Below are 26,922 nucleotides of genomic sequence, written 5' to 3' on the forward strand. Positions count from 1 at the left end.
GTCCTCATTCCTCACTCTTTGCCTCACTAATTCAAAGTCCAAAGTCCAGAGTAAAAGGATCTTCCTGGCTGAGCCTGGGTGGGTGCCTGCGCCCCAGCTTCCCAGAAGGGGCATGTGTGCGATTGCAACAGCCCCCCCAAGACTCACCCTGTGTCACCTCTGGGCGGCCTCCAAGATGACCAATGCCCATGGCATTGGTACTGAGGGCTTTCCCAGCTCTCGTCACCATTCAGAAGAGATGACACTGTTCATGGCAGCTATGTTACAGACGCTGTCTGGGACTTTGGAGAGGAAATGTGGCTTGTAGGGTGGTGGGACAGTGTGGAGCCTAAGATTTCGTTTATGTCATTCTAAAGTTCTGACCACCAGTCTGTCCCTCCTGCCAGCGAGCCCTGCACTCGGGGCGTCAGTGGCTGTTCTTCAAAACCACGCTGGGCCTCTGCTTCAGTGTCATAATAACAAACATGGGGCCAGTATTTTGCCCCTTTTCCATCAGGGAGGCTGAGAGCACGTTGCCAATGTGAGCGAGTGGTAAGACGTCAGGCCGCGGCTGTGAGTACAGCAGGAGGAACTTTCTCAGCCGGATGCTCCCTTGTTTTCTCCCTCTGCCCATCAAGAACGGGGTGGGGGGAGGGACTGGACTCCCCTTTCTTTCAAGCATTACCTTACCATCCTCCGGCCTCCCTGGCACTGACAATGGAAACTTGCCTCTTCCATTTCTAACTCGATATATAATCTATGTGCATTTGGGTGACTAGTCCAGTATTTTTTTTCCACGAGGTTGGGTGATGAGCCTTGCCCTGGTTTCTGAGGTCTCATGTTCACCGCAGTAAGCCAGGCCTCCTTTTTACCCCTGGTTTTTTTGTGTGTGTTTTTTTTCCAAAGAAGAGCAAAGGAAGGCAGGTCTCTAGCAAAGGTGCCCAAAATGCTAAAATGTTGTCCTCAAAGTGCAGCCTGCAAGCAGCCTCTTGAGGGGCACATTAAAAATAAAAGTCAGAGACTCCCCACCAGCCCCACCCTCATCAGTGTCCTTGGCAGCAAAGCCAGGGAAGTGGCATTTTTCTTACACTCCCAGGCTACAGGTGTACACTCTAATTTGAAAACCACTGGCCCAGACTCGCTGTAGGAATCAGGACAGTAGCAGGGTTTGCAGTCACAGGCCTCAGTCTATACCATTACTGGTAAGTGATGGTACATGCAGCAAATGAACACTGTTTGACAGCATTTCCCATCTACTTCACAAGTTTTTGATAGTCATCTATTATGTGCAAAACCCATGCCAGAAAATATTCAGAAACTCCTTAATTTAAAAACTGCATTAGGCTCTCTGCTTTATTCTGTCATCCAAAATAAGGGAGCTGAATAAATGGAGTTGGAGGGTCATCTAGTTCAAATTCCTATAATTTATACAGTGGACAAATTTAGCTATGACTGTTTCCTAGACACTCTTCAAATAAAATAAATGTTCAGACACACAAAAAAGGCACACAAAAAAATCACTGAACAGATACCCATGTGCTAAACACTAATATTGGACACATTTTAATATGTTGCAGTATTTTTTTATACATCTTTTTAAAGAAAGAAATCTTTATAAATAACCACTGGGGTCCTCACTGCTGTCCCATTGATCTCCTTCCCTTCCTCCCTCCCCAGAAGTAATGGTTCTGAAGCTGGTATGTGTGAGTCCTTTGCCCATGGTTTCACAATTTCAAAATATATATTGTTGTTTGGTGTGTATATTTATATGCCATAATATATGGTATTTCTGTTCCTTTTTAGGTACAAAAAACCTTTTGCACATTTTTTGTTTCACCAAATATGTCTCTATTGATACAGGTACATCTATTTTGTTCATTTTATCTGATACGTGATATTGCAATGTATGGCTATTTCCACAATTTATTTAGCCATCCCCCACTGATTGACATGTTCCATTTTCCATTCATGCTATTGAGATGATAACAAATTGATTGCTCCCCCATGTGGTGGTGCATTTACATTCCCATCAAACTTCTTTTCCCATTTTGTAATATAAAAATTCCACAGTGTGCTAATTTTATGATAATTACAAAAGAAATCTTTCTCTATTTCCTTCTGGTTTTCCAAGTTCAATTTTGAAATATTGGTCAGAAAAGGGGGGAGGGGGAGGGGTATTCTTCACTGAGCCTTTGGTTTTTCTGTTTGCAGTGGTTAAAGGGTCAGAACTTATGGCCCAACAGGGGGCGCTCTTACACAGCACATTCTGCTAGAGAAGACAGCTTCCACCTGAAGCTGCCCAGGGCCTGGCAATGTCCTAAACTTTGACTGTGTCAGATTTAAAGAGGAGGTCATGAAGAAGCATAACCTTTGAATCTGAAATTCACTGTATTTCTTTATGGCAAACAAGTCAATGTGGCATTTCTTTATGAAGATGGAAGTGGAATCTTGAACCTTAGGTCATGAATTTTTCAAGGGCTGAGACCAGGCTCCCTGCACATTGTCAGCACCCAGAATGCTCTTAGGGTGAAGGGAAGAACCACAGACAAGCCCAGATTACTGAGTCTGGAATCTTCCCCCGTCAAGATCCTTAATTTGAACCCCTACTCCTGAGGTGGTGACTCATAGCTGCTATCTGATGGTGAGCAAGAAAAATATGTATTTCTATTAGCATATTACATAGAAGAGTGGTGTCCATCACTGGGCCACTGCGTGTGTTTTCATAAGTTCAGTGTTCAACACGAACACACAGGCCGCCAGGCATGTCAGATGCTGGACTCTCTTGGCCTCAAGGTTTGGTAGGGAACTTGAATTGCTCTCTTCACTGGGGTGGAGGCTCGGATGGAATTCCAAAAGCAGAAACTTCATCACTGAACAAACATTACTGAGTGTACGGTAGGTGTAATGAAAGCCAGGCCCTAGGGGTACAAGGCTGAAAGACACGGTCAGAAGAATAGACACAGGGTTAGAACACAAAATGGGCAGAGTAGGTCACAAAGTAGGCAGTGGGCACCGGTTCTCCCAGGGAGAGTCACATAACTCACCGCACAGGGCCTGGGAGCACCTTTCCAGAGGAGGTGACAAGTGAACTGAGAGTTGGAAAAAAGGTTCAGATGGGTAGGGTTTTAGAATTAAAAGGCTCTCCCTTCCCTCCTGAATTCACGTGGCCTTAGGGCCTTTGGTAAGTGTTAGAGTCAAGGTGTGATGGTTAATGTTATATGTCAACATGGCTAGTCCATGGGGCTGATAGTGCCCAGTTGTTTGGTCAAACACCAGTCAAGATGTTGCTATGAAGGTATTTTTTAGGTGGAACTGACATTTACTTTTTTATTTTTTATTTTTTATTTTTTGAACTGACATTTAAATCAGGAGACTCTGAGGAAAGCAGATTATCTTCCATAACGTGGGTGGGCCTCATCTGATCAGTTGAAGGTCTTAGGAGAAAAGATTGAGGTCCTCCAAAGAAGATGAAATTCTGCCTCCAGATGGCAGCATAGAAGTTTCATTTGCATTTCCAGCCTTCAGATTCAAGACTGCAATATCAACCCCATCTGAGTTTCTAGCCAGTTCCCACAGTGGCATGATCCAATTTCTTCAAATAAGTATATATCTTTATAAGTGTATATCTTATTGGTTCTGTTTGTCTGGAGAACCCTGACTAATAGAGAGGGCTTTATGCTTAACGAAAAAGGTTGGTAGGCTTGGGGCCCTGGCTATATGCCTTCAAAAATGAACACAGAACACAGAGCCACCATGGAGGAAGTAAACCCAGATTCTGCACATCTTGACCTCAGTTTTGCTTCTCTGTGTCTTTGCACTTGTTGACCCATTAACTCTGGGGCATAATCAGATCCCAGGATATCTTGGCACCTTTGCTGTAGTCCTCAGGCAGCCCCTTCCCAGCGCATTGCCCTCACCCCAACTTCACTTCAATTTCAATATGCCACTTGGCAGTGGCTGTCAGCCCTCCTTCTCTGGTAGCCAGAGCAGCTACTGTTTGCATTGGCATATTGCTGACCCTTGGTCCCTCCAGGGTCCCTTGGCAGGTAGATCCAAGAGTATACCATGGTTTTACCTGTGTAGGTTCACATTTTGTGTCCCAAGGAAAATTTTAGACACTGGGTGTTTGTTAGTGCCCCTCCCAGTTACCAAGGGCGTTGAGCCAACCACATAATATTGAGGCTCTTGTCACAATATGTTTTAATTAACTGTGGTTCCCTCACGTACCACTCCTGACTGGAGAGGATTAATTGGCTCTTTTGCCTTTGTATCTTTGGTATTTGGCACAAAGCTCTGAATATAATAGGTGCTTAATAAATGCTTATTAAAATCTCAATAACCGATGAGGATGAGTGCCCCTCAATATGTGTCAGACCGCATTCTAAGCGTAATATATAATATATAAAAGTATCTGCTTATTCAATTCTCACAGCAAAATCTTAAATAGTATGTGTGCTACTATTATTCCCACTTTACAGACAAGAAAATTGAGGCACATAGAATAAGATAATTTTCCTAAAGGCAATAGAAGAGGCAGAATCAAGATTCAAACTGTTGCTCAGGGGACCACATGCTAACAATGTGCTGCTTATATAAACCCTATAAACTCTAAAAGGTCTTTGATGACATTAGAAATCATCTCCTGCCACATCTTCACAGTTTCCAGAATTAGAACTAGACGGACTTGACCATCCTGAGAGGTTTTATAGAAAGAGCTCCGGATTGAGAGTTAGGACACCTAGGTACTGGCTTGACTCCTGAGCTGTAGCTTGGAGACTCGGTTTCCTTATTTATAAAATAAAGGAATTGGACTAGAAGGCCTCTAAGGTCCCTGTGTCATGTACACGCTACAGGGGCCTCTGACAGCTCTTTCTGGATCTTCTGCCTACCAAGTCTTGATAGCTGTGGTTTATCGCTGAGCCGTTTCTCCAACTTCAGTTCACTCACAGTCCCTCTGGGGCGGTTTACATGCCCTTTGGGAGCTGGAAATCCCTCTGGGAGACCAGTGAAAGCTAAGTCTCATCCTCTCAGGGAGAAAGAAATAAAAAGACATGACTTCAGGTGTTCCAGACCCTGAAGCTGTCCACCCATAAGGCCCCAGCACAAAATCTCCTGCACTATCAGACAATGAACAGGAGGAAACCACAGTTGAAAACAGCACTGATAGAGGAGGTGATCAGAGGGGAGGGTGAGCTTTGGTTCTTGGGGTGCTTCGCCTCATCCTAGTTTCCTAGACCATGGAGACAGGAAACCAAGCAGGACTGGGGGAGGAGTGCTGACGAGCTCTCCTGCGTGCCTACCCCCTAATCCTAGGGACCCTCTTGGGAGCTGAGCCCTTTTTCAAGCCGTCACAGGCCCCTTCCCTGGCCAGTCTAGGCCATCAGGGAAAATGCTGAAAGCATCAACTCTCACCTCCTTAGCTGCGCTCCTGCCTGACGCACCTGGCCTTTTCCAAATGCGTTCCGGCTTGCGCACTGCAAGCGTGGCCGCTTTCTCTATACAGGGAAGCCGTTGCTTTTTAAAAGGAGACTCACTTAATTCAATACCTTGAGGTCCTTTAGGCCAAGAGATATCCGTATAGATAAAACTCCAAGGAGCTCAAGCTTTTAACATAATTGCTTCTAAAAATACCTTTTGGGGAGGCATGCTGCAGTTCAACGTAACTCTTTCAAACAGACCCTAAGAACAAGCTGTAGCCCAATCCTTCTCAAACACTGTAATCTTACGATTGTTTGTCTCCTGCTCTGGTTCTTTCTCCTGGATTCTGTAATGTATCGCTATAGTTTATGCAAAGGAGCTTATTTTGTCAACCAGGACTTCTTGCCTGTTGCTCCCCATAACAGCCCGGAGGCTCTTCAGCACTGTTCACTTTTTTGTCCTGGGGGGAACAATTAACCCATCATTTTGGAGCAGCCAAACACTGCCTCTCCGTAGATTAAAGTGCTGTTGTTTGCCATAGAAAAGAAAATGCAGAGGAGACCTCAGAAACTAATGTCAATATTAGGAGCTTAAAGACCTGTAAGTAAACAAGGGGGCTGGGGTTTCCATTGGTGTGTTTGCTCTGAGTTGCTTGCTCTGAGGTATTCCTATCTTTGTGTTTGCTGAGGAATATTTGCTGTTTTCTGAAAAACAGACCATGGAAGTGGTTCTAAGTTTTTAAAAGCATAATTATTTGAGTAAAGCTATTCCTATGGATGAGATGTGTTTTCAGTAAACTAGAACAAACAAAGTGAGGGATGAGAGCATAGGACACGCTCGGTTGGTTAGAGCATCATCCTGATATGCCAGGACTGCTGGTTAGATCGCCCGATCTCCCAACAGGGCACATACTAGAAGCAACCAATGAATGCATAAAGAAGTGGAACAACAGATCAATGTTTCTCTCTCTCTCTAAAATTAATAATTAAAAAACAAACAAACATAGGGCATGATTTGGGGACCATCTTACACATATACTTTTGTCCCATCAAATGCAGGATTCATGTTAAAATATGTTGGTTTTGGATTAAGCTACGCCTGCGTGCATCTCATCCTGGGAAAACACAATTCAGGCAGAATGACTGTTGAATAAATAGGCATCACTAGGGTGGAATTACTACACTAAGCAAACAATATATTTAAAAAAAACAGGTGCTTTCCAGTATTGTTTTTCTATATATAATGCAATAGTCAGCCTGTCTGTGACAAGTTGCAGCCGAGTTAGAGGCTGTTTGTGGAGATTATGGAAGGCAGCATTAAATGTTTAGTTTCTCTTACTTTTTTAAATTTCACCCTTTTGTTCTCAGTTCTCTGGGTGGAATGTGCCTCTTTTGTTCTTTGCTACTCAGCTTCCACTGCATCAGGCAGCTCCCTTGTGTAGCCTGGGGAACGAGTGCCCTCTTCTGGACAGGCCACTAATTTGCAAATTCAGGAACCATTGGTCTGGTTACCAAACAGGCCCTGTATTTGAATCTTCTTGGTAGAGAACACAAAAGAAATTATATGTTATGAGCATTAACATATAATTTTATCTTTGAAGATAAACAGCTTACTTTGGAATTTTCAGAGTGATTTGGAGAGACGAGGGGATCTATTATTTTAATAATGTTTCTTTAAAGATGTATGGTCTCATTTTATAGCCAAAATTTTATTTTTAAAATCTAATGACTTATTTTCTTTCTCTATTCAAATTATTTCAAAGTGTATAAGTGTATTATTTAAAACTCCTTTTTAAAAAAAGATTGGAAACAGGGTGAATAACCAGGGTGTGTAGGACATGTGTTTTCAGTAAAGATAGCTGGATCTTTAAGCTCATTTTGAAAGAGAAAAGTTATAGTTGTAATTTTTTCTGTGGAGTTTTTTTCCCCAGTGTGCTCACAATGTCTGTAGTAATGTTCTACTGCACTTATTCCCCCTTTTTCCCCTTAAGAACTTTCTATGGAATTTGGCTTTATTTTTTTGTTGTTCATTTTTAAGCAAAATTAGTTTCCTTAACTTTTAAAAGGTGGCAGGGTAGTTTTTCTATCTTCCCAGAGCTCCCTCTTGTTTTTTGGTTGTGTGAGTGTGTGTGTGAGTTTGCGTGTGAGTGGGTGTGCAAGAGTGTGTGTGTAAGTTTGTGTGTATGAGAATGTGTTTGTGTATGAGTATGTGTTTGTATGTGAGCGTGTGAGCCCATGTTTGTGTGAGAGTGTGTGTGTAACTTGCTTTCTGAGATTCCCTCGCTCTCCTCCCCTCCACCACTTTCATGTGGGCCTTCTCTCCTTGTTGTGAATGCCCTGCTCTATTTTGATTGCAGTTGCTCCTCGGTGTGGAGTTGTTCGCCGGAAGGAAGCCCTGGCTGGGCTGTTTGGGGAGTTCAGGGACGTTAGACTGAGCTTTCCACAGACCCCTTGCACATTTGCCCTTGACTGGACAAACTCCTTTCGGTTTCAGCTGCTCCTCTCCAACTCTTCCAGCACCTTTTCAGTGAGCACCTGATGGCTGCTTCAGATTCTCCTGTACAACAGTCTGCCAAAGGCCCCGTGCCTCTCTGTCTTCTTCTACACAGACACCGATTCCTATGCAGGCCTGTGGCTGTTGGTGGTTTGCTCCTACTTGTAGTTTGGGGTTTGTGGGGATGGCTTAACATCCAGTTGCACTGGAAAGGTTGTCCATAAATGTTTGGTTTTGCTACTGAGTTGCTCCTCCTGTTTGTACAAGGGATTTGGTGTGATTTAAGAACTATGTGGTCACCACTTCCAACTTTCCAGAATCCCTCTCAGACCATTTCACTGACAATGAAATTGACTTTTTTGCCTTTCATTTGAACTTGATTCATTTGTATAGTGCAGACTCAGGTTGCGGTTGATAATCATATTGGGCTCATTAGTTACTTCAATCGTGTGGGTTCTTCATCACTCTGGTTAATTAGAGCTGAAGGATATGGGTGCTCTGGGTTCTTTCAAATCGTATTTGGCCATCAGTGGTCCTCAAGGCTAGTGATTCAGCAGGTCCACCTAAGGCCTCTGAGCTGAGCCACACCAGGTCAAGCACAGTCCATCCTTCCCCATCCCATTGCATCTTGCTGGTAGATTCCATCTTACTGAGGACTTACTACCTGCATGCTTTCTGAAAATTCCAGGACCTCCCTCTAATTCAAGTGCTAAATGTCTAGGATCCCATGGACTCTGGACTCTGCGTAAACTCACAGGCCCCTGAACAGGAATAACCTCGGTCTGCACTAACCTGCTCTGACTGTTTTGTATCTGCAACCACTCACTCAGCAGGCATTTACCAAGCACCAACTAGGAATGTAAATATAAATATGATCTGATCTCTCCTCCCAGGGATAGGGGAGAGTGATACACAAATATTCGTTTTGGTGGAGGGAAATAATTGCTAGAATAAAAATACAGATTACATGCTATGCTATGGGGAGGTACAGAGAAAGAAGCAACTAACTGCCAATAGCAATTTCTATGTCGGCAAATAAAACCACATGTTTTGCCTGGCCAGTGTGGCTCAGCCATTGAGCGTTGACCCAGAAACCAAGAGGTCACAGGTTCAATTCTCCATCAGGGCATATGCCCAGGTTGCTGGCTCGATCCCTAGTAGGGAATGTGCAGGAGGCAGCAGATAGATGATGTTTCTCACTTATGTTTCTATTTCTCTATCCCTCTCCCTTCTTCTCTCTCTAAAAATCAATAAAAACATATTTAAAAAACACACAAAACTTAAAAAAAACTGCACATGTTCTATGACCTCACTTATAAAGAATATCTGGCAGAGGTGGGAATGGAATCTGCAATTACGAAAATAGTGTTTGTATTAGTGGAAGAACTATGAATGTTTTTTTCCTATCAAAATGTCTTTTGTTTTTGTTACTTTTCATTAATGATATTGTTTTATATACATGTGCACACACATATATACATATACACACAGACACGCACATATGTAACCCTGGCTATTTCCTGATGCACTTGGACAAGTGTTGATAAGCACAGCCCTTGGCCCTGATGGTAGACACCAACGAGGGTTTTCATTTTCTCTCACTCCTCACATGTTCTAGTTGGAAAATACTGTGAGATTTCCAATGTGTCACCATCATTATGAGTTTCCAAAGAGAAAAGGGGTGACTAGGAAAATGATGGTGGCATAAATCCCAGACAGAATCGTTTTGAAGCAGATGCTAAAGAAGGGAAATGCCAAGCAGATGTTTCCAGAATCATAATGAGACTTTGAGCAAGTGTGGCAGGTGGCAGGTGGCAGCTTTGCTTATTGAGAGATGCGGAGACACTAGGGAATGGCCTGCGTGTGCAGCAGCAGCATCGGGGACTCAAGAGCCCTTCGTAGGGGGAGGGGGTGGATGTACCTACCCCAGAAGTCCACCGAGGCCCCTGGTTGTGCCAGGCTAGGGAGAGTGTGGGGAACTAAACCAGTGGAAGCAAGCTTGTGTTTTAGAGAAAATGACCCTCTGGCGCTCCTCATGCAGACAGAATAAGAATGCGAGCTATGTAAGAAAGGGAAAGACAGTCCACTGATCTTGGAGTGATTTTGGAAGATTTCAGCCAAGGCCCCAGAAGACATGTCTGTCTGCTCTGGTCATGACAGCGCCCCCAGGAGTTCCCTAGACCCCAGCTCCTACCTTCCAGAGCCTGTTCCCATTTCCAGCTCGAGCTGTGTCAGGAGCTGCAGGATAGTGAAGCGGGTAGCTCCCCTCCCCGCCAGGTGCACTCTATCTCAAAACCACAGATGAAAGTCTGGAAGCCTCCTGAGTCTGCCACTCCGAACACTGCTCCTCCTGGCTCTGTCCCCAGCCCCACCCCGAATGCCCAGTGCTTAAAAATGCAGGTGACTCGCAGGATTTGACTGCTGCCCAGAGCGTGGTGTCCACTTGGCCCCAAACTTGTCAAATTACAGACAGTGAATTGCTGTGTGTCTGAAAAACTGAATTTTTCTACATCAAATTCTATTTCATAAGTCTTGGGGGAGCTCTACATTATCTTACAAGCTGTTTCAGCAGGCGAAAGAAGGCAGGGAAGGTGTCACGGGGTGGTTTCCTCCCATTGCTGCAGTGAGCTTCATTGGGTGGTTTTCTTCCCCGTAAAGTCAATGGTGGAGTGTAGACAGTGCATGCCGGGTGTTTACCTTCAGTCTGGGCTGCTGGGTTGCATTGCAGGGGTGAGGCTGGAAGGATGCTGTGCGGAGGGTCAGGGGGAGGCCAGCCCTGAACTGACCGCATCTCGAAGCAGCCAGAGCCTCTGGAGGGAGGGAGCTGCTCCCCCGGCTACAGGGGGCCAGGCCTGGGCTCCACAGACCTGCAGGGCCTGCTCTGAACAGCCCACAACCCAGCGCCACCCGAGCAGCACTGAGAGCAAACATCACGGGACCGAATGCTCCTGGGAACAGCAAGGCTGCTGGCCGACGGGGATAAAGCGCCGACCAATCTCATTAGCATCAGCATCTTCACGGTCGCCCCCCAGCTGCCTTCGGGGCTTTATTGCATTTCCCGTCCGGTCACGTGCTGCCCTTATCTGGACAAGGACACCCTCCCGCCTGGCTTGTGGGCTCTGGTTGGAGGCTGGCAGCTTATCTGAAAGGGCAGAAGCTTCTATAACTCAGAGAGCTAAGTGCTTCTTTTTTCCTTTTAAACAAAAGCCTCCGGTGGCAGAAATGCTCATTTCTTTTTTTCTGCAGCGCATGATCTATACGCACCTCTCCCAAGTTCTAAGGATCGTCACACTGTGATCGCTGCTTTGACAAGGAAATGTTAAATCTGCCACGACGTGTCTCCGGTGAACGATACGAAAGTGTGTTACACTTAAAATCTGATACATGAAAATCTGAACATACAGAATGGAAAGAATTATGGTACAGGTATATATCTTCAGCACCGCCTCTTTCTCTTCTCCCTGAAAGGATTTATCAAAAACCTTTCCCGACAGGTTCCACTGTACTTTTATGACAAGCAAGAGCAGGCAGGGGCTCTGATATCAAGCCACCTGAGCTCCAGTCTGGCTTTGCCATTTATATCCACTGGGATCTGGGGTGAGCTCATGGCTTTGTGCGAAACATCCTCGCCCGGGCCATGCGCCTGCTGCATGGAGCTTCTGAGATGATTCCACAAGATAAAGCGTGGAAAGGGATTAGCCCAGCGCTTGGTACAGGGAAGCGCTAAGGAAATGCTAGCTGTTATTAGCATATTTAACCATTGAGTTTCTCCTCACTCTTTGGGCATATTATCTATCACACAGAATAATATCTATAGCACGTTAGTGCTTTGCCTGTTTTGAGTCAGTTGCTGAATTTTACAAACCAGTAAATGCAAACACAGGCCCTATGAGCAGGGACCTTTCAGTGACAGGCGGCTCACACACAACAAGAAAGAGCTTCGTGATCTCAGATGTACCAAGGAAAGGTGATGATGAATGGCCGTTATTTAGATAAAATACTGGAATGATTTCCACTGTGTGGGTAGACTTGACTTGAGAAAAATGCGGAGAACTGCTTGAGAACATGGACTTTGGCTGCAGACCCTGATTTGGGTCCCAGCTCTGCCTGCTTTTCTCCTTGGCCTTTTCTAGAGCGTTTGCTTTAAGAATTTGCACACATAACCTATGTTGAAAAGCAGGAGAAAAGCCTTATGAAGAGCAGGTTAGTGGGAATTACTGAGTGTCGGGACATTGGGCAGCAAGTCAACTTGGTGTCTGCATATTAGAAGTCTGAAAGCTTGAAAAACCGGTTGTAAAATGTTTATGAAAGGTCTATGAAAAAAGCAGGTAAGATAGAACTTTAAGGTGATGTCTAAGCCACTCTAGTTTTAATCTGATCTTTTAAACTAAATGCCACATTTTTTTTTTGCAACTGACAAAAAACTGAAACCAAGCTTGCTGATAAGATAAAGAGTTTATTGAAAATCCAGAGGCACTGATTTCAGGTGAGGTTTGGTACAGCAGCTCAAAAGATGCCACCGAGGGTCAGGCTTCTCTCCTCCCCACATTGCCTTATATGGTGTTGACTTTATCCTCAGGATCCACAAGGTGGCCCCAAGGGCAGATATGAGATCCCCCCTAGTGGAAAAATGGTCACAGCAGCTCTGAAATTCGCATCTTCATCTCACATCATCCAGAGTAAAAGGAATGGTCTCTTCTCCCAGAACTACTACAAGAGAAAAAAGGCTTATTTCCCCCCGAAAACTCCAGCAAATATCTTCTCTTGGTTTGTTGGCTGTAATTGGGTTAGTGCCAATCTCCAAGCCAATCCAGGTGACAGGGACACAGGTGGCTGTGCCAGTTGGTTTAAGCCTACCAGAGCCACTCTTGCAACCTGGGGTGAGTTCAGTCCCATCCGAGCCAAAATTTTTCTGGAAATCTTAGGTCCTATTGCCAGGAGGGGGAATAGATGCTGGATAGCAAATAACCAATATGCACTATATCACCTTTGTAAAAGGGACTACCAAATTCACACAATTTGTGCTTACAGATTTGGATACTGGGAACAAAGGCAAGAGAAATGTGTATTTGTCACATGATTTTTCCTGTTGATAATCACAATAATCAGGAAGGATTTTAGCACTTGGCGGTTTTGCGCCTTAGCTCTGACCTGGAAGGAGGGGTGGGGGTCGGTGTGACATGTACAGGTTAGTAACTGAAGGCCAAAGTCAAATGAATGGAGGGCCTAATTAGTTCCCTAGACAGAAAAGCGTCTGGTGCCTTCTTGGCCAGGTCACTTTTGAGGGTGCTGTCGTTCCAACCCAAAGGGAACTGCATTCTTTGGCTTCTGTTAATGTGTCACTGATCCCAAACAGCGTTGTCCTCTAATACTATGTGTGTGGTGTGTGTGTGTGTGTGTGTATAATGTTTAGATGAGTCATGTGTGCCTTAAACAGAAAACCTTGAATTTAAGCCTTGAAGTGAAATAAGGTGCTTTGTCTGCAGTGACAAAAGAAAACTGGAAATGGAGGGAAATTGGCAGGTCAACCAGAGCAGCCAGAAGACTCTGCCCTCCATGGCTATCTTTCTCCCCTTATAGCCCTAGAGTGACACTCTGAGTGTACCCTGGGCTCCCAGCCCAGATAACGGCAGTCAGGATAAGCAGTTGCTATACCATAATGAGGCTAAATGAAAGGTTTCTGACTCCAACTTTCAATTATAGTCTAGAAAAGGGTTTAGTAATGGAATTGAAGGTAATCGGAGATCAGCTGCAGGAAAGATGTGCACTCAGATTTTCCGGTGTTCCATTTGCTCTGAGGGAGGGAGGGGCTGATTCATCTATTCAACAGGTGATTATCAAAGGCCCACATGGGACAGGTGCTGGGGTACAGGGGTAGACACAGCCACCACCCTGTCTACATGGAGCTTACAGTCCAGCACAGAGAAGACAGACAATAAACAGATGACAATGCAATTACACTTAGGGTAAGGGCTACAAATTTAAAAAGCAGGCACCTTTAGACACTGTTAAGAAAGTGTTGGATAGATTTTGTAAATTAAATCTGTAGAGAAACTAGCAATAAAGACCACCTTAAAATGCTGGACAAAATATAAAAATCATAACCTTTTATGTCAGCTTTGTTAAGATACAATTTACATGTAATGAAATTCACTGACTTCAATTATACAATTCAGTGAATGTTGACAAATGTCTAGAGTCATGTAACCATCACCACAATCATGATACAGCACATGTCTATCATTCCACAAAGTCACCTTGTGTCCTTTTACAGTCAGTCCCTTCCCCCCACTCCCATCTCCACCCCTGGAACCACTGATCTACTTCCTGTTGGAATAGTTTTGCATTTTCTAGAATTTCATATAAATTAAATCATACAATATGTAGTCTTTTGTGTTTGTTGGAGGAGGTCATTGAGAGGAAGTGACCAGCGGTTGACCTGGGAGCCGGACCCAGGCAAGAGGGGGCTCCTCAACCCCATCCCTGTCCTTAGAATAGCTTGCCTTCCCAGCTAGAAGCTGCCCCAAGGACACAGCCTTGAGATAGCCTTGTGTTGTCGAGACCCTGAACCCAGTAAAGTCTGCATATAAACTTTTAAGATTCTGGCAGACAGGTGCAGAGGTTTGATCTTGTATCCACCCAAGACAAGCCTCCTGAATAGGTTCTCTTGCTGTTAAACCTGCCACCTATCAATCTGGAGTGGTCTGCCTCTTTCTTTGGTCTGTGCTTGCCCTCCTTAAATGGGGTCCAGTTTCAGATTTTGCCTGGAATGTTCCCACGGTTTCAAACCACAGTGTTTGAAGTCTTTCACCTAGCACCATGCTGAGATTTCTCCATGTTTGTAAGCATGTCAGGAATCTATTCCTTTTTATCAACAAGTGCTATTCCACTGAATGGATATACCCAAGTTGTTTTATTAATTCAGCAGTTGATGGACATTTGAGTTCTTTCTGGTTTTTAGCTATTATGAATAAAGTATATAAAGTATATAAACATTCACCTATAAGTCTTTGTATAGACACTTATTTTCATTTATCTTGGGCAAATACCTAGAAACAGAATGGCTGGGTCATAGGGCATGGTAAGCAGAATTCTAAGAATGACACCCAATAACTCTTACCTTGTATAATGCCCCCCCCTTTTGAGTGAATGATGAGCTATCCCTCTCATGACTGTTACCTTAGTGGAAAGGGAGATTATCCGGTTGGACCTAAGTTAATCATGTGAAGTCTTTAAAAGGCAGGAGAGCTTGGCTGGTGTGGCTCAGTGGTTGAGCGTCGACCTAGGATCCAGGAGGTCGAGGCTTGATTCCAGGTCAGGGCACATGCCCGGTTTCGGGCTCCATCCCCAGAAGGGGGCATATAGGAGGCAACCGATCAATGACTCATCATTGATGTTTCTCTTTCTCCCTCTCCCTTTCTCTCTTTGAAATCAATAAAAATATACTTAAAAAATAAAAAATAAAAGGCAATAGAAAGAAAGGAAGTCAGGGAGATGTGAAGCACAGGAGGCTTCAATGTGTCCTTCCTTACTGCTTGAAGAAGGGGAGGGGGCTGAGGAGGACTGTGGATGACCTTAAGGAGCTGAGAGATGCCCCCAACTGACAACCAGCAAGGAAAGTCTCAACCCAGAGATTAATTATCATCATATTTTAACGTATACAGTAAAATCTTAATTCAAACATGCCACTGATTTTTAACTTTTAATAACTCAGATATGAAACGTACAATTTATATTAAAGAAGAGACTACCATGGGGCACGTGTGTGTGTGCCTTTCACAAAGCTCACTAACTTGTTTCCTTTTACTCTGCAGTACCTATTTATGGTTTGATGAATACAAAATGTCCACACCCTAAAGTAAGAACTTGGCATGTGAACATCTAAATTTTTAACACACATGGGTAGTCTCGTCCTCCCGTCTTTGCCCCCCCCCCCCCCAAGCCTTCACCTGAAATGATGAGCTTGATTTTGTAACCATGAGTGCGTCATAGCCTGACGGGGCAAGGTTGCCCTCAGGACAGCTGCTGAGCCTCTGTGCCCGCGATCATCGCAGCCAAATATTCTGCCCCAGGTCTCCCGTCTGCTCCACACATCTTCTCGGGCCTCTCCTCACGCCCACGGGCAGCTCACTAGCGCTCGGTCTGCGCAAAATAACTTTTAAATAACACCTTAAGCAGAAGAGAAAACAGGTGACTGTGCTGAAGGGAATGATGGAATTTCTGGTAACACCATGTACAAGTCCTCTTGGGTGGAGGGAGCGGGGAGCGATGCCCTACCCCCGGGTCTGCGCTGCCCGCCTAACGCCACCCCGGGCAGCCTGGGCGCGGCTCCGCTGCCATCCCCAAGTATCTCTGTCCCCCTCTCCTGGCCTCCCGCCCGCATGAATCGCGTTCAGTCTGATTTTAAAGAGGCCTCGGCGGACGTCCTTCCCCGGCCGCCTGACGCGGGGCCGCAGTCGTCAGGGTAACGGCGTTCGGGACGCGAGATGCGGGTCTCCCGAGTTTCCACGGAAACCACTCCCCGCGGAGGCAGGTGCGGCGGGCGGGGCGGCCCCCGAGGAGCCCGGGAGAGGCCGCGGGGCGTGGCCAGCAGGCTGCCCCGCGCCCCGCAGCAGTTACAAGTACTCTATTTTTTTATTATTTTACATAAAAGCACTTTTTTATATAAAAGCAAACCAGACCCACTAATTCCTTCCTGCTTGATAAAACCCAGCCACTCTCTAGGAGCTGTCCGCACTCTGGAGATGGTCCAGGTCAAGCAGGATCTGCCCAGGAGCCCCGCGGACAGCAAGGTCCTGCTGGCCGGAGCCCTCTGCAGAGGCGGGGGCCTCGGGGGGCGTCGGGGGGCGTCGGGGGCGTCGGGGGGCGTCGGGGCGCCGCGAGCGCGGGAGCGAGGCGCAGTGCCCGGAGCCCCCTGCGCTCTGCGCGCGGTGCCAGGGTCCCCGCCGACGCCGGGCGGGCCAGCAGAAACCGGGCTGCGGTTGGCGGCGTTCCTTTAAGTCAGTCCGTCTTTCCATTGGAGACGCAGGTCAGCGAGGGGTAACTGGAAGCGCGCCCGCCTCTTGTTCTGCTTCACAAATAACCGTTGGTAAGAGTATCAGGTTTATGCTCCTTGCGAACAGGGAGCATCTGAGGCTTCTGGCGAATCCCTAGGTCCAGGCTGGCACCGGAGCCTCGCCTGGTCGGTCCCCGCACAGTCGCTGCAGCTGCGGCAGCGCTGGGGCCGAGGCGGGGTGGCTGCGGTTGAACGCGGGGTCCTTCGCCCCAGCCCGTCACCTTTGCGCCTCCGTACGGGGAGGAGGGGCGGTCTGACATAGTTATCAAACCTGGCGGCCGCGCTGGCGCCCCGAGGCGCGCGCTGAGCGAGCTTGCAGAAAGTGAGGGGCTTGCAGCGGCCGCCGGCCCGTCACTTCTCGCTGCCTGAAAGGCGGCCCTCGGAGCTCTTTCCTTCTCGCCGATTACCTGTGGCGGGGACAGTGCGCGCACCTCGAGGAAACAATTGGAAACGTGAGTATCTGTGGCTCCGCGCTGCTGGCACGGGAGCCCGAGCCCGGGACCCCGGGGCCCGGACGCAAAGGCGGCTGGAGGAGAGGCCCGCACGCGGGGGACCGGGCTGCGGGCGGCCTGGCCACGCGCGTCGCCGCGTCTGGAGGTGGCACCGGCTGGCGCGGCGAGGAGGCGACGACTCTGGGTACTGCAGGAGGGGGGCGAGCGTCTGGTCTCTAGCGCACGGCTTGGCATGCTTTGGGGACAGATGCACAAAGAAGCTCGGGCCCAGGCAGCCCGTGTGGCCCTGCCCAGCCCCAGTCCCTCGGGTCCTTTTTTAGAAAGTGGAGAAGCTGCGTTTTATGGTTGGGTTGAAACAATGAGATTAGGTCTGTGTTTTCCCGCCGGGGGTGGGTGGGTGGGTGGGTGGGGGGACCTCTGTGCGCCGCGGCCAGTCCTGCGGGGGACCTGGGCGTGGCTGCGGGAGGGCGACGCCCCTCTGTGTGCCTTTGGGATCGCGGAGCCCTTGGGATTTCAGAGCCTCGAGCTCGCTCCTTCCTTTCCCCTCACATACCGCGTTCTAACAGGGCAGACATGTTTATGGAGACCCGGCATAGAAAAGACCTCAATTCTCTCCTTTCTCCCCAAAGCATGAGTGTGAAGGGGTGTGGTTTTTTCTGTCGATTGCGAGAGGAGATCTTGAAGTTCAATTTTTGTTTTTATATTTTATTTCTGGACAAGATTTTCATTTTTACAGAGCTCACATCATGCAAGGGTCTCTCCTTGGTTTGTGTATTTGTGAAAAAAAAAAAACAAAAAACCCGTGGCTTTTCCCTAGGGATTCCAAGGAGCCCCTTAACAGCCTCTGCTGGCTCTAGAATGTCATGTTTAGTGTTTCATGTGCATTTCCATGTCCCTCTGGTTCAGGCCCGAATGTGTGATACAGAGACGCAATCTCTGCTCTTCCAAGATCTAAAGCCGGACTCCTATCTTCTCTGATGGTCAGTTGCTTGACCATCCGCTGCTGAAGGCCACGGAAGGCTTCACCTTCCAAGGGGCCGGCCAGAGCCTGGACTTACCTGATGTTGGGTGTGTGGGCCCTCAACTGTGGGCGAGCTGTTTAAACTTTCCAGTCCTCAGTTTCGTAATCTGTAAAATGGGTGTAGCAAAGCGATATCTTACAGAGATGGGCTAAAATGTGTGCTTGTCTTCCAATTGCATCTTCCAAGTCCATCTCCCACTAAGCAGCATTTGTTATAACCCGGCAGCTGAGGATTGGTTTGATGAGCGCCAAGTAGGAAAGAAAAAAACCCTGCAAAATGGGAAAATTTTAAATAGCAACCCCCACCCAAAAAAGTTATCAAATTAGTTTAGAAATTGCCTAGAACAGCCCAGTCGGGCATGGCTCAGCGGTTGAGCCTCGATCTAGGATCCAGGCGATCGGGGTTCGATTCCCGGTTAGGGCACATGCCCGGGTTGCGGGCTCGATCAATGGCTCTCTCATCATTGATGTTTCTATCTCTCTCCCTCTCTCTCCTTTCCTCTCTCTGAAATCAATAAAGATATATTAAAAAAAAAAAAAGAAAGAAAGAAATTGCTTAAAACAGGCTAACCTATTGATTGTAAATTAATTTGTAAGTTAAAGAACTAAAACTATTATGAATATGTATATGACCCCATTGATTTTACATATCATTTAAGGCCCTGAAGAAAGGTTGATGTCCCTCTAAATAGAAAATGAGCCTTGACATCTGTGCTTTAATTTTGCCCCAAATCTTGGTTTTTGATCCTGGAGTGTGGTTTCATAGGTTTTTGCAAATGAATTCCTTGTTAACTAAAACCAGGTAATGATTAGATTAAAGAAAGAAATGAGAAGAGAAGAAAAGGAAAGCATTGTGAAAATAAAGTAATGTGATTCTGAGAAATTAAGTATAACATGATAGAAACAGAAATATATACCTCTACTGAATTCTGCTCTAATAACTAATGGGTAGAGAATTGTTTCTAATTTTGTCCACTGGACTTTAAAAGGAAAGTAGAGAAACCGGAGTAGGGGTTCAGAATGGACAGCCCAAAATAACTTAATGAAATGGAAAGAAGCAAAAAAAAAAAAAAAAAAAATTAAAAAAGAAACACCACCCTGAGGCTGTGTGACATGCTGAGAAGAATGTAATAGGAGAAAACTGGATTTTGATAGGATGTAATATAGAACTTCAAAGATGGTGAAAGAGTGACATGAGCCACTGAGGAGCTTTAAAAGTATAATTTATCACCTGCACTTCCTTCATGGTCTAGCCTTAACCATTCTGTTTCCATCTTTTTTTTTAAAGACTTTATTTATTTTTTTTGTTAAGGTCTTTTTATTGATTTCAGAGAGAGGAAGGGAGAGGGAGAGAGAGAGAAACATCAATGATGAGAGAGTCATTGATCGGCTGCTACTGGGGATCGAGCCTGAGACCCAGGCATGTGTCCTGGCCGGGAATCAAACCATGACCTCCTGGTTCATAGGTCAACGCTCAGCCACTAAGCTACACCAGCCGGGGTATGTGCCACAGACTTTGCCTGAGCCATTCTTAAGCCTAATGTTAGAATCCCTTAAGGGATTTTAAACTCTTCTAAGGCCTGAGTCTCTCCCCTGGCCCAGATTCTGACTTACCTGGTCTGAGTGCAGGTGTGGACATTTTGTCAGAGCTCCCTAGGTGAAACACTAGGTAGAGAAACACTGGTCTTGCCTAAAAGGCAAAGTCCGTGGCTGCAGAGGCCGGCAGGGAGCATGTAAGCCCCAGGAGGGCCAGCGGCCGATGGGGAGTCACCTGTGGAGAGCAGCTGTGATCCACACCTGGGTGTCAGCCAGCTTTGCCAGATCTTGTGCTTTATCAAGGTTGGCAACTAATTAGGAATAAAACATTTTAAAGTATAATGTGGCCCTGGCTGGTGTGTCTCAGTTGGTTGGAGCATTGTCCCATGTCCCATATATTGATCACCAGATTGATTCCTGATCAGGGCACATACCTAGGTTGTGGGTTCGATCCCCGGTTGGTGTGCATATGGGAGGCAACTGATCAATGTTTCTCTCTCTCTCTGCCTTTCCCTTCCTCTCAATGAAAACTTTTTTTTTTAAAGTATATTGTACTTGCCAAGCAAAACACACCTGCGGAAGCTGGTCCACAGGCCAACCTCAACACAGGACTTTTCCTTCTCTGTGGGGGAGGAGCAGGGCTGAACTAGCTGTTCTCCCAGTGCCTCTTCTAGCTTGAGTTCTGGTTTTTGCTGTTGTTGTTTTAATGCTTTCTGTTTAACTTAAAGAAATATTTCTTTGCCTCCTTTCTGAAGGTCCATGTTTTTCTAGCTGAGTGTGTACTTCTTGATAGAGCTCTCTGGATTATCTGAATGAGAAAAATTCTCTAGTTCCCTAACCTTCCCCTGACTTCAAGTTAAGGAGGGTGGCCCCTGGAGATTGGGATGGTGACCATGGGCCCCTGAGATAGGAGGTGACCACACCTGCCCTGTTCTCCAGATGGACCATGCAAAGCTGTCTCTGCTGGTGTGGTGGAGATGGGGTGAATGGGGCTTGGGAGACTTGAGCCTTCTATGGGAACTGTCCTGAAGCTGCCTTCTGGTGTCTCTTGGGTTGAGGAATGGGGGACCATGGGTTGTTCATGCAGGCAAGCAGCACTAATGTTGAAGCATGATTTCAAAAGTTCCTAGTTCCCACATCTCTTAAATCTCCCTCAAGTCTTCCCTAAGCTACACAAGAAATGAAGGATAGTATGTCTCCAAGAGCAAAGAAGAGGCATTCAACACTACTTTCCACAGTTAAGGGCTTCTTTGCCAGGGGTAGAAAATTCAGGACACCTAAAAATGTGATGGCTGGGTACTCCCTGCCTCTCCTCTGGGTTTGGGCTGCTGTTTTTCTGTTTGGATGTTGGGGACAGGCCAAATAACAGGAAGGCAAAGCACCTACCTCTATCTGGCTGCTACTCCCACTGTAGTGCTAAGACCAGGGTGTTACCTCCCTCCTTTCCAGCGGTGAGGCACGGAGAGCCTTCCAGGCTGGCATGGAGACCCATGCATGCAAGGTGGCAGGGACTCACTCAGAGGAGATGAGCGCTTACCCCAGCGTGATGAACAGAAGCCAGCTTTGTTCAAAGCAGCTGTGTTAGGCACGGTGGCACTGTGCTTAAATGGAGTCAGCATTCCACAGCAGCTGCCCATTTTCACTTCCTATGGGCTCAGGGTAAGCAAACAAAACTAGAGTGACTGAACCATGCCAGGCTCTCCTCTGTGGTGATGTCAAACCTCCCAAAGCCATGGCCACACTGTCTTCAATCCTTTCACTGGCCCCTCAGTTCTCCAGAGTTGAAAAAGCAGCACCTGTGACCCAAACATTTTACTATCAATGAGACAGGAAGGAGAGTTTTGAAGTTAGAATGTGGAAACAGCCCAGAGAAAAGGGAAGGAAATAGCATTCAGGTATTTGGTTGGGTTCTGGTTGCCCAAACCTGGAAATGTGTTTCTTGGAGAGGTAACAGCCACACCAGCCCGAATATTGAGCTGCCGAGGCCCTAGGCTGGGGCAGAGAGGCTTCACCCTGGCATCATCTTCTCTCTTCTAATGACTGCACGAAAACAGTGGTAGATTCATTTACTGGAATCCTAGATGAACATATACTTCCCCATCAGACTGTGCCACCAGCTGGGCCAGCTTCAGAGGACCAGGATGTAAGATGGGAGCTTCAAGGCCTTTCTGAGGGTCCGACTCACTTCAGACCACTCTGCAGCCTGGGGCCCTGGAATGGCTTTATGCAAAATTCCTCCCACTCCATCCTTCAGGCAGTCATGGGACCAACCTGCAAAGTGGCCTTTGGACTCAGCCTTACCTGGCGTCTGTCTCTCTTCCTGCTGTAGCCCAGGCTGATTGTTAAGTATATCAATTGCCTTGCCCCAGCGCCTGGAACATCAAGTTCTGCCCATTTCTGGCTTCATAATGACAGGTTGCCCGTGGAGAACCCTGGCCGATGGGCTATCTATCAGGCTTTACACAAGCAACTTGTATTTTTCCTTAAGGGAATTTATCCGGTGGCCTCACCATTCTAGAATCTTCCTGTTGGCTCTTTTTGGCAAATTTACCCTTAAGAGAACTTCTACTTAAGTGTATCCAGGCCAGAGAGAGAAGGTAAAGCTCCAATCCATTCTTTTGAACTTCTTCATAGTGCTGGTAGAAAAATTAAGAGGAAATCTGATAGTGTTGGCTAAAATGCAGCTGTATATTCATGACTATTCAGCTCATCTCTGTCCTGCATGATCAAAGATTCTTGTTATACGAGATTAGTAAGAATATCAGTAAAGCGCAAAAACGGCAATTCCATTGAAAATTTTATTTTATTTTAAAGTAGATTGTTCTCATCATCAAAGTGTTAGGTGAAGTGCTGAACTGACCGATACAGTGCTGAAACAAGTGACACGTGACCTGTTCTGTGTCAAGGCTGGAAGGGGACCCCGGTGTTGGTGGTATTATCAGGGCCCTCCATGGTGGCCCCAGGGCTTTGGGGAATGGTCTAGAACTGGGCAGGGAAGCAGAGGAGGTGGAGGCATTTTTCAGCTAAAGACAAACAGCTTAAGTAGTGGCTCAAAAGGCATGGATTTGGCAACCCCACTTTGATGGTTAATGAGAGCGAAGACAGGCCTTCTTTCTGGAGTCAGATGATTGGGGATCTGCATCCCAAAGGTGTGGGAGCAGTTTGTTTAACATGCAGTCTCTGTTTCCTCCTCTGTAAGTGGGGACAACCATCGCAGTATTTTAAGGAATACAGAGAATTGATGTCGAGGGCCCAGCATGGTTCATGGCACGCAGATGATTAACCTGGGATGAATATCGTTAGCAAGACAAATACCGTAGATGAGACTCTACCCAACTTCAGTGTCGGAATGAGGACATTGAGGACAACACGGAGCCACCGTGGAATCTTTAGGAAGTGAAAGCTTTCTTGTACCACGAATGCAAAAAGCTCGCTGAGCTTGTACAAATTCCTGTGTGACCACTTGAAGCTCTGCTTGGATATTTTTTTCTTCTTTTATTTTGGTCTGTAATTCAAACTAACACTTGAATAAGTTAATCAGAATTTAAATACACTCCTCGAAATTTATTAGAGGACTGGCTCCCGAGATGGTTCGTCAGTAGACTGTGTGGTCCACGGTCAGCGCCGCGCTGGCCTCCAGCCTTTCTGGGCAACTAATAGTAGCTGCGAGTACAATGATGTAATAAGCTGCCACTGCCAGTTACTTCTGTGACACGTGAACTTTGGGAAGATTCAATACTCAAAATTTTTTATTAAATGTAGTATGGGATCACCTAATTTCCACTAGTATATTCTTCTTCTTGGACATATCCCAACAGCCCTTTATTTTTTGCTATTTTAAGTGAAAGTTACAACTTTACTATGCTTTTGGTTTGGCAATGAGTAACATGTTTCCATTGTTATATCTCTATGTTACAACTTTCCAGAACAGTTTAGTGCAATTTTTAGAATATGAGTCAGTTGCAATCTTCACGCTGTGGTTTTTAAAAGTCTTTTTTATGACTCTTCTGAGTGAACATTTTCTCCCCCCTCTTCTCTTCCCTCCTTCCCTTAATTTCTTTGTTAAACATAATCACTGAGCTGAGTCAGCTGTTATCTGACACTCCCCCCTCACCAAGGTTCCAGGAATAAGCATTTCTAAGATAATCCAGCAAAACTCCCTGAGCTCATTAGCTTCCCCACAGAAAAACAAATCAGTCTTATATTAGGATTTTCAGAAGATGATTGTTTTCCAGGCTTTACTTTTTTTAAGAGTGGATGGGGAGGTTTGGAGGCTAGTTCTCTGCTTCACAAACAGTAAGACCTCCCATTGTCTGTTCTTTCATTCACCTTTACATTTCCAAGAAGGGAGAGGTGGGCCAGGCTGGATCCTCTTGCCGACATGATGAACTCTTTACTGGCCAGGTTCTTTGGCCATCCATTTATGGTCCATTCTCTAGTATTCTGTGTAACGAAGATTTTGTTGTACTTTGAACTAAACTAGGTCCTTTGTTCTAAAAGCTCAATACAGAATTTTGAAATGAAGACTGTAATCCTTCCTTTATACAGGAACACTTTGCAAGCTAAGTGTTTATAACCAACCCCTACTGCTTTTACAAGCACAGAGATGGATCAAAGATACACCAACGCTCCATGTCAAAAAACCACCTCCGTTGATTGTGCATGTGTGCTATGTGGCAGGCACTGTCTTTGTCACTGTACCTGCGTGCTCCCATTCAGTCCTAACAGGCACCCGTGACAAGATATTGTTGTCTTCATTTTTAGAGGTAAGAAAACCAAAGCTCAGAGAGGTTGAATAAATTCTCCAAGGTCACCAGCTCCTGAGAAGCCAGCATAGGAGTTTGACTCACATCTGTCTGACTTCAAAGCCATTGTTCTTTCCAGTATATTCTACACATAATATGATGCACAGCAGAATTCCTTGGAATATTCTGTTTCCCAGTTTGAGTTTCATTAGAGTTCCCTAATTACTGAATGGTTTATGCTCAAAGAAGTCTCATACACAAGGCCAGCACGCTTGTAAGTTTTCTTTGTATCATCTAGTTGTCACAAGCCAACCACTGCAAGGCAGGTCCAACAAATTTCCTAGATGACTGGATATTGGGCAGTATTCCAAAGTGGTAAATTATGTGTAAGACCCACACAAAAGGGTAAGTAGGGTTACTCCATGGACCACAAGCTAATAAAGGCACTGTGTCCTCTGCAGATGACATTATTAGGGAGTGGAAATTTGTAGTATTTCCCTGGAACCTTCCACCCCCTGGAAAAAACAGATGAAGCAAGACTGGAAAAACCAAGTGCTTAAGCAAACTTGATCAGGCTTCAATCGTGAATAAGCCCAATGAAGCCCCAAACTCCTAAATAAATGCATATGCACATTCTCTCTGTGTGGGGCCAACTCACTCTCAGGAGAAACTATTTGTTGTCTGCATAATTGCCAAATTCCTAGATCTTCAAGGGTATGGACTGTAATGTTAACTCTTTATGCTGGCACTTAGTTTATTGTTTGGCATATAGTCTGTGTTAAATAAATATTTGTTTGAATGAGTGTATTTGTCAAAATTCCCCAGAGAAACAGGACCAATGAGATATTTGTTTGTTTATTACATATATGTGGCTCACGCAATTATGGAGGTTGGCAAGTTCAGTCTACTGGGTGGAACAGCAGGTTGGAAACCCTGGGGAGAGCCAGTGCTCTAGTTCAAAAGGTGTCCACCAGGAAGGACCGATGTTGCAGATGAAGTCCAAAGGCAGTCTGCTGGTGAATTTTCTCTTACTAGGGAGAGGGTGCATCTTTATGTTCTAGTCAGTCCTTCAACTGATTGGATGTAGCTCACCCACATTATGGAGGGCAATCTGCTTTATTCTACCAATTAAAATATTATTGTCATCCAAAAACATTCTGCAGAAACATGAGAGTACCCTGGTCCCCCAGCCTCCCTAATTTCCTTTTAGGAGAATAATGTTTGATTAAATATCTGGGCCCCCTGTGGCCCAATCAAGGGGACGCATCAAGTTAACCATCACAATGAGTAAATGAATAAATGTGAAATGGTAGTTTCTGAACTGAGGCAGAGCAAGTGAGAGAGCAGGTTTTGGTGTCAATTATTATAGGCTTCAGTTAAAATGACACCGCTAATTAGAACTCTTCCCAGTGAGGCAGCTCCAACAGACCCAGAGTTTGAAACCAGGATGCTACTCTAGATGAATCTTCCTTTGGCCACTTGTGCCCAAGTGATCAGTTACCACTGGACCAAGTGAATTGAAAAAAGGAGTTGAGACATGTACCATGCTCTCCAGAGTTGGAGGGATAAAGGGTGTCTTTCTTAGAGGTAATTTTTTTTTTAGAGTTAGAATCTTAAAACATGCAAAAACTTGGTTTTTCCAAGAACTTATGGAGAAAATAACCTTTATGCTACCCAAATGCATGTAGCCACATTTAGGACTACTTTGTTTAGTTGACTTAATGCAATTAGGTGGTTTCAATAAATTTCTGAAACTTTTAGATTATTGATGCTCCAAAATTATAACTTATGTCACGGACTCTGGGATCAGTTTTATAGATTTATACCGTAAAACATGCTGTGAAGTGAAGGCACCTAGGAAATATGTCCCTGCTTTGTGATTTAAGTTGTATTAATTTTTGTTATTCGCATACAAATCCACTTTATACTGTACGTTTTTAGAGAAAAAGTGTTTGAACAAAAGTGTTATTAAGGATATTAACATTTTGCTCACTCAGGGTTGACATCCACACAGATTTCTTTCACAAACCCAATTTACCTGTACAGTTGAGATAGCGTCTCCCTGAAAAGTGTTTTCCTAGTGTTGTTTTAACTTCTTATTTATATAATCAACACATACACTTAATTTTAAAAACGAAATGATATTTTTATAAGCTCATACGTAAATACAGCAGTCTCATCTCTCTACCACCTCATCCTGCAGTCCTCCCTGGAGACAACCTC

The 26,922-nt window shown here is 45.5% G+C and overlaps 1 protein-coding gene across 1 annotated transcript in view; it reads left to right on the forward strand.

The window, feature by feature from the left end:
- Window positions 1-17,139: 17,139 nt before the first annotated feature.
- Window positions 17,140-26,922, forward strand: part of TRIM2 (tripartite motif containing 2) — a 125,813-nt gene continuing 116,030 nt past the window's right edge. The window contains exon 1 of the mRNA XM_081137484.1: window positions 17,140-17,397. The gene's annotated coding sequence lies outside the window, so the exon portion shown is untranslated. The remainder of the gene's footprint in view (window positions 17,398-26,922) is intronic.

The sequence above is a fragment of the Miniopterus schreibersii genome, assembly GCF_964146895.1.
Source record: "Miniopterus schreibersii genome assembly, chromosome: 4".
In the NCBI taxonomy this organism is placed as follows: Eukaryota; Metazoa; Chordata; class Mammalia; order Chiroptera; family Miniopteridae; genus Miniopterus; species Miniopterus schreibersii.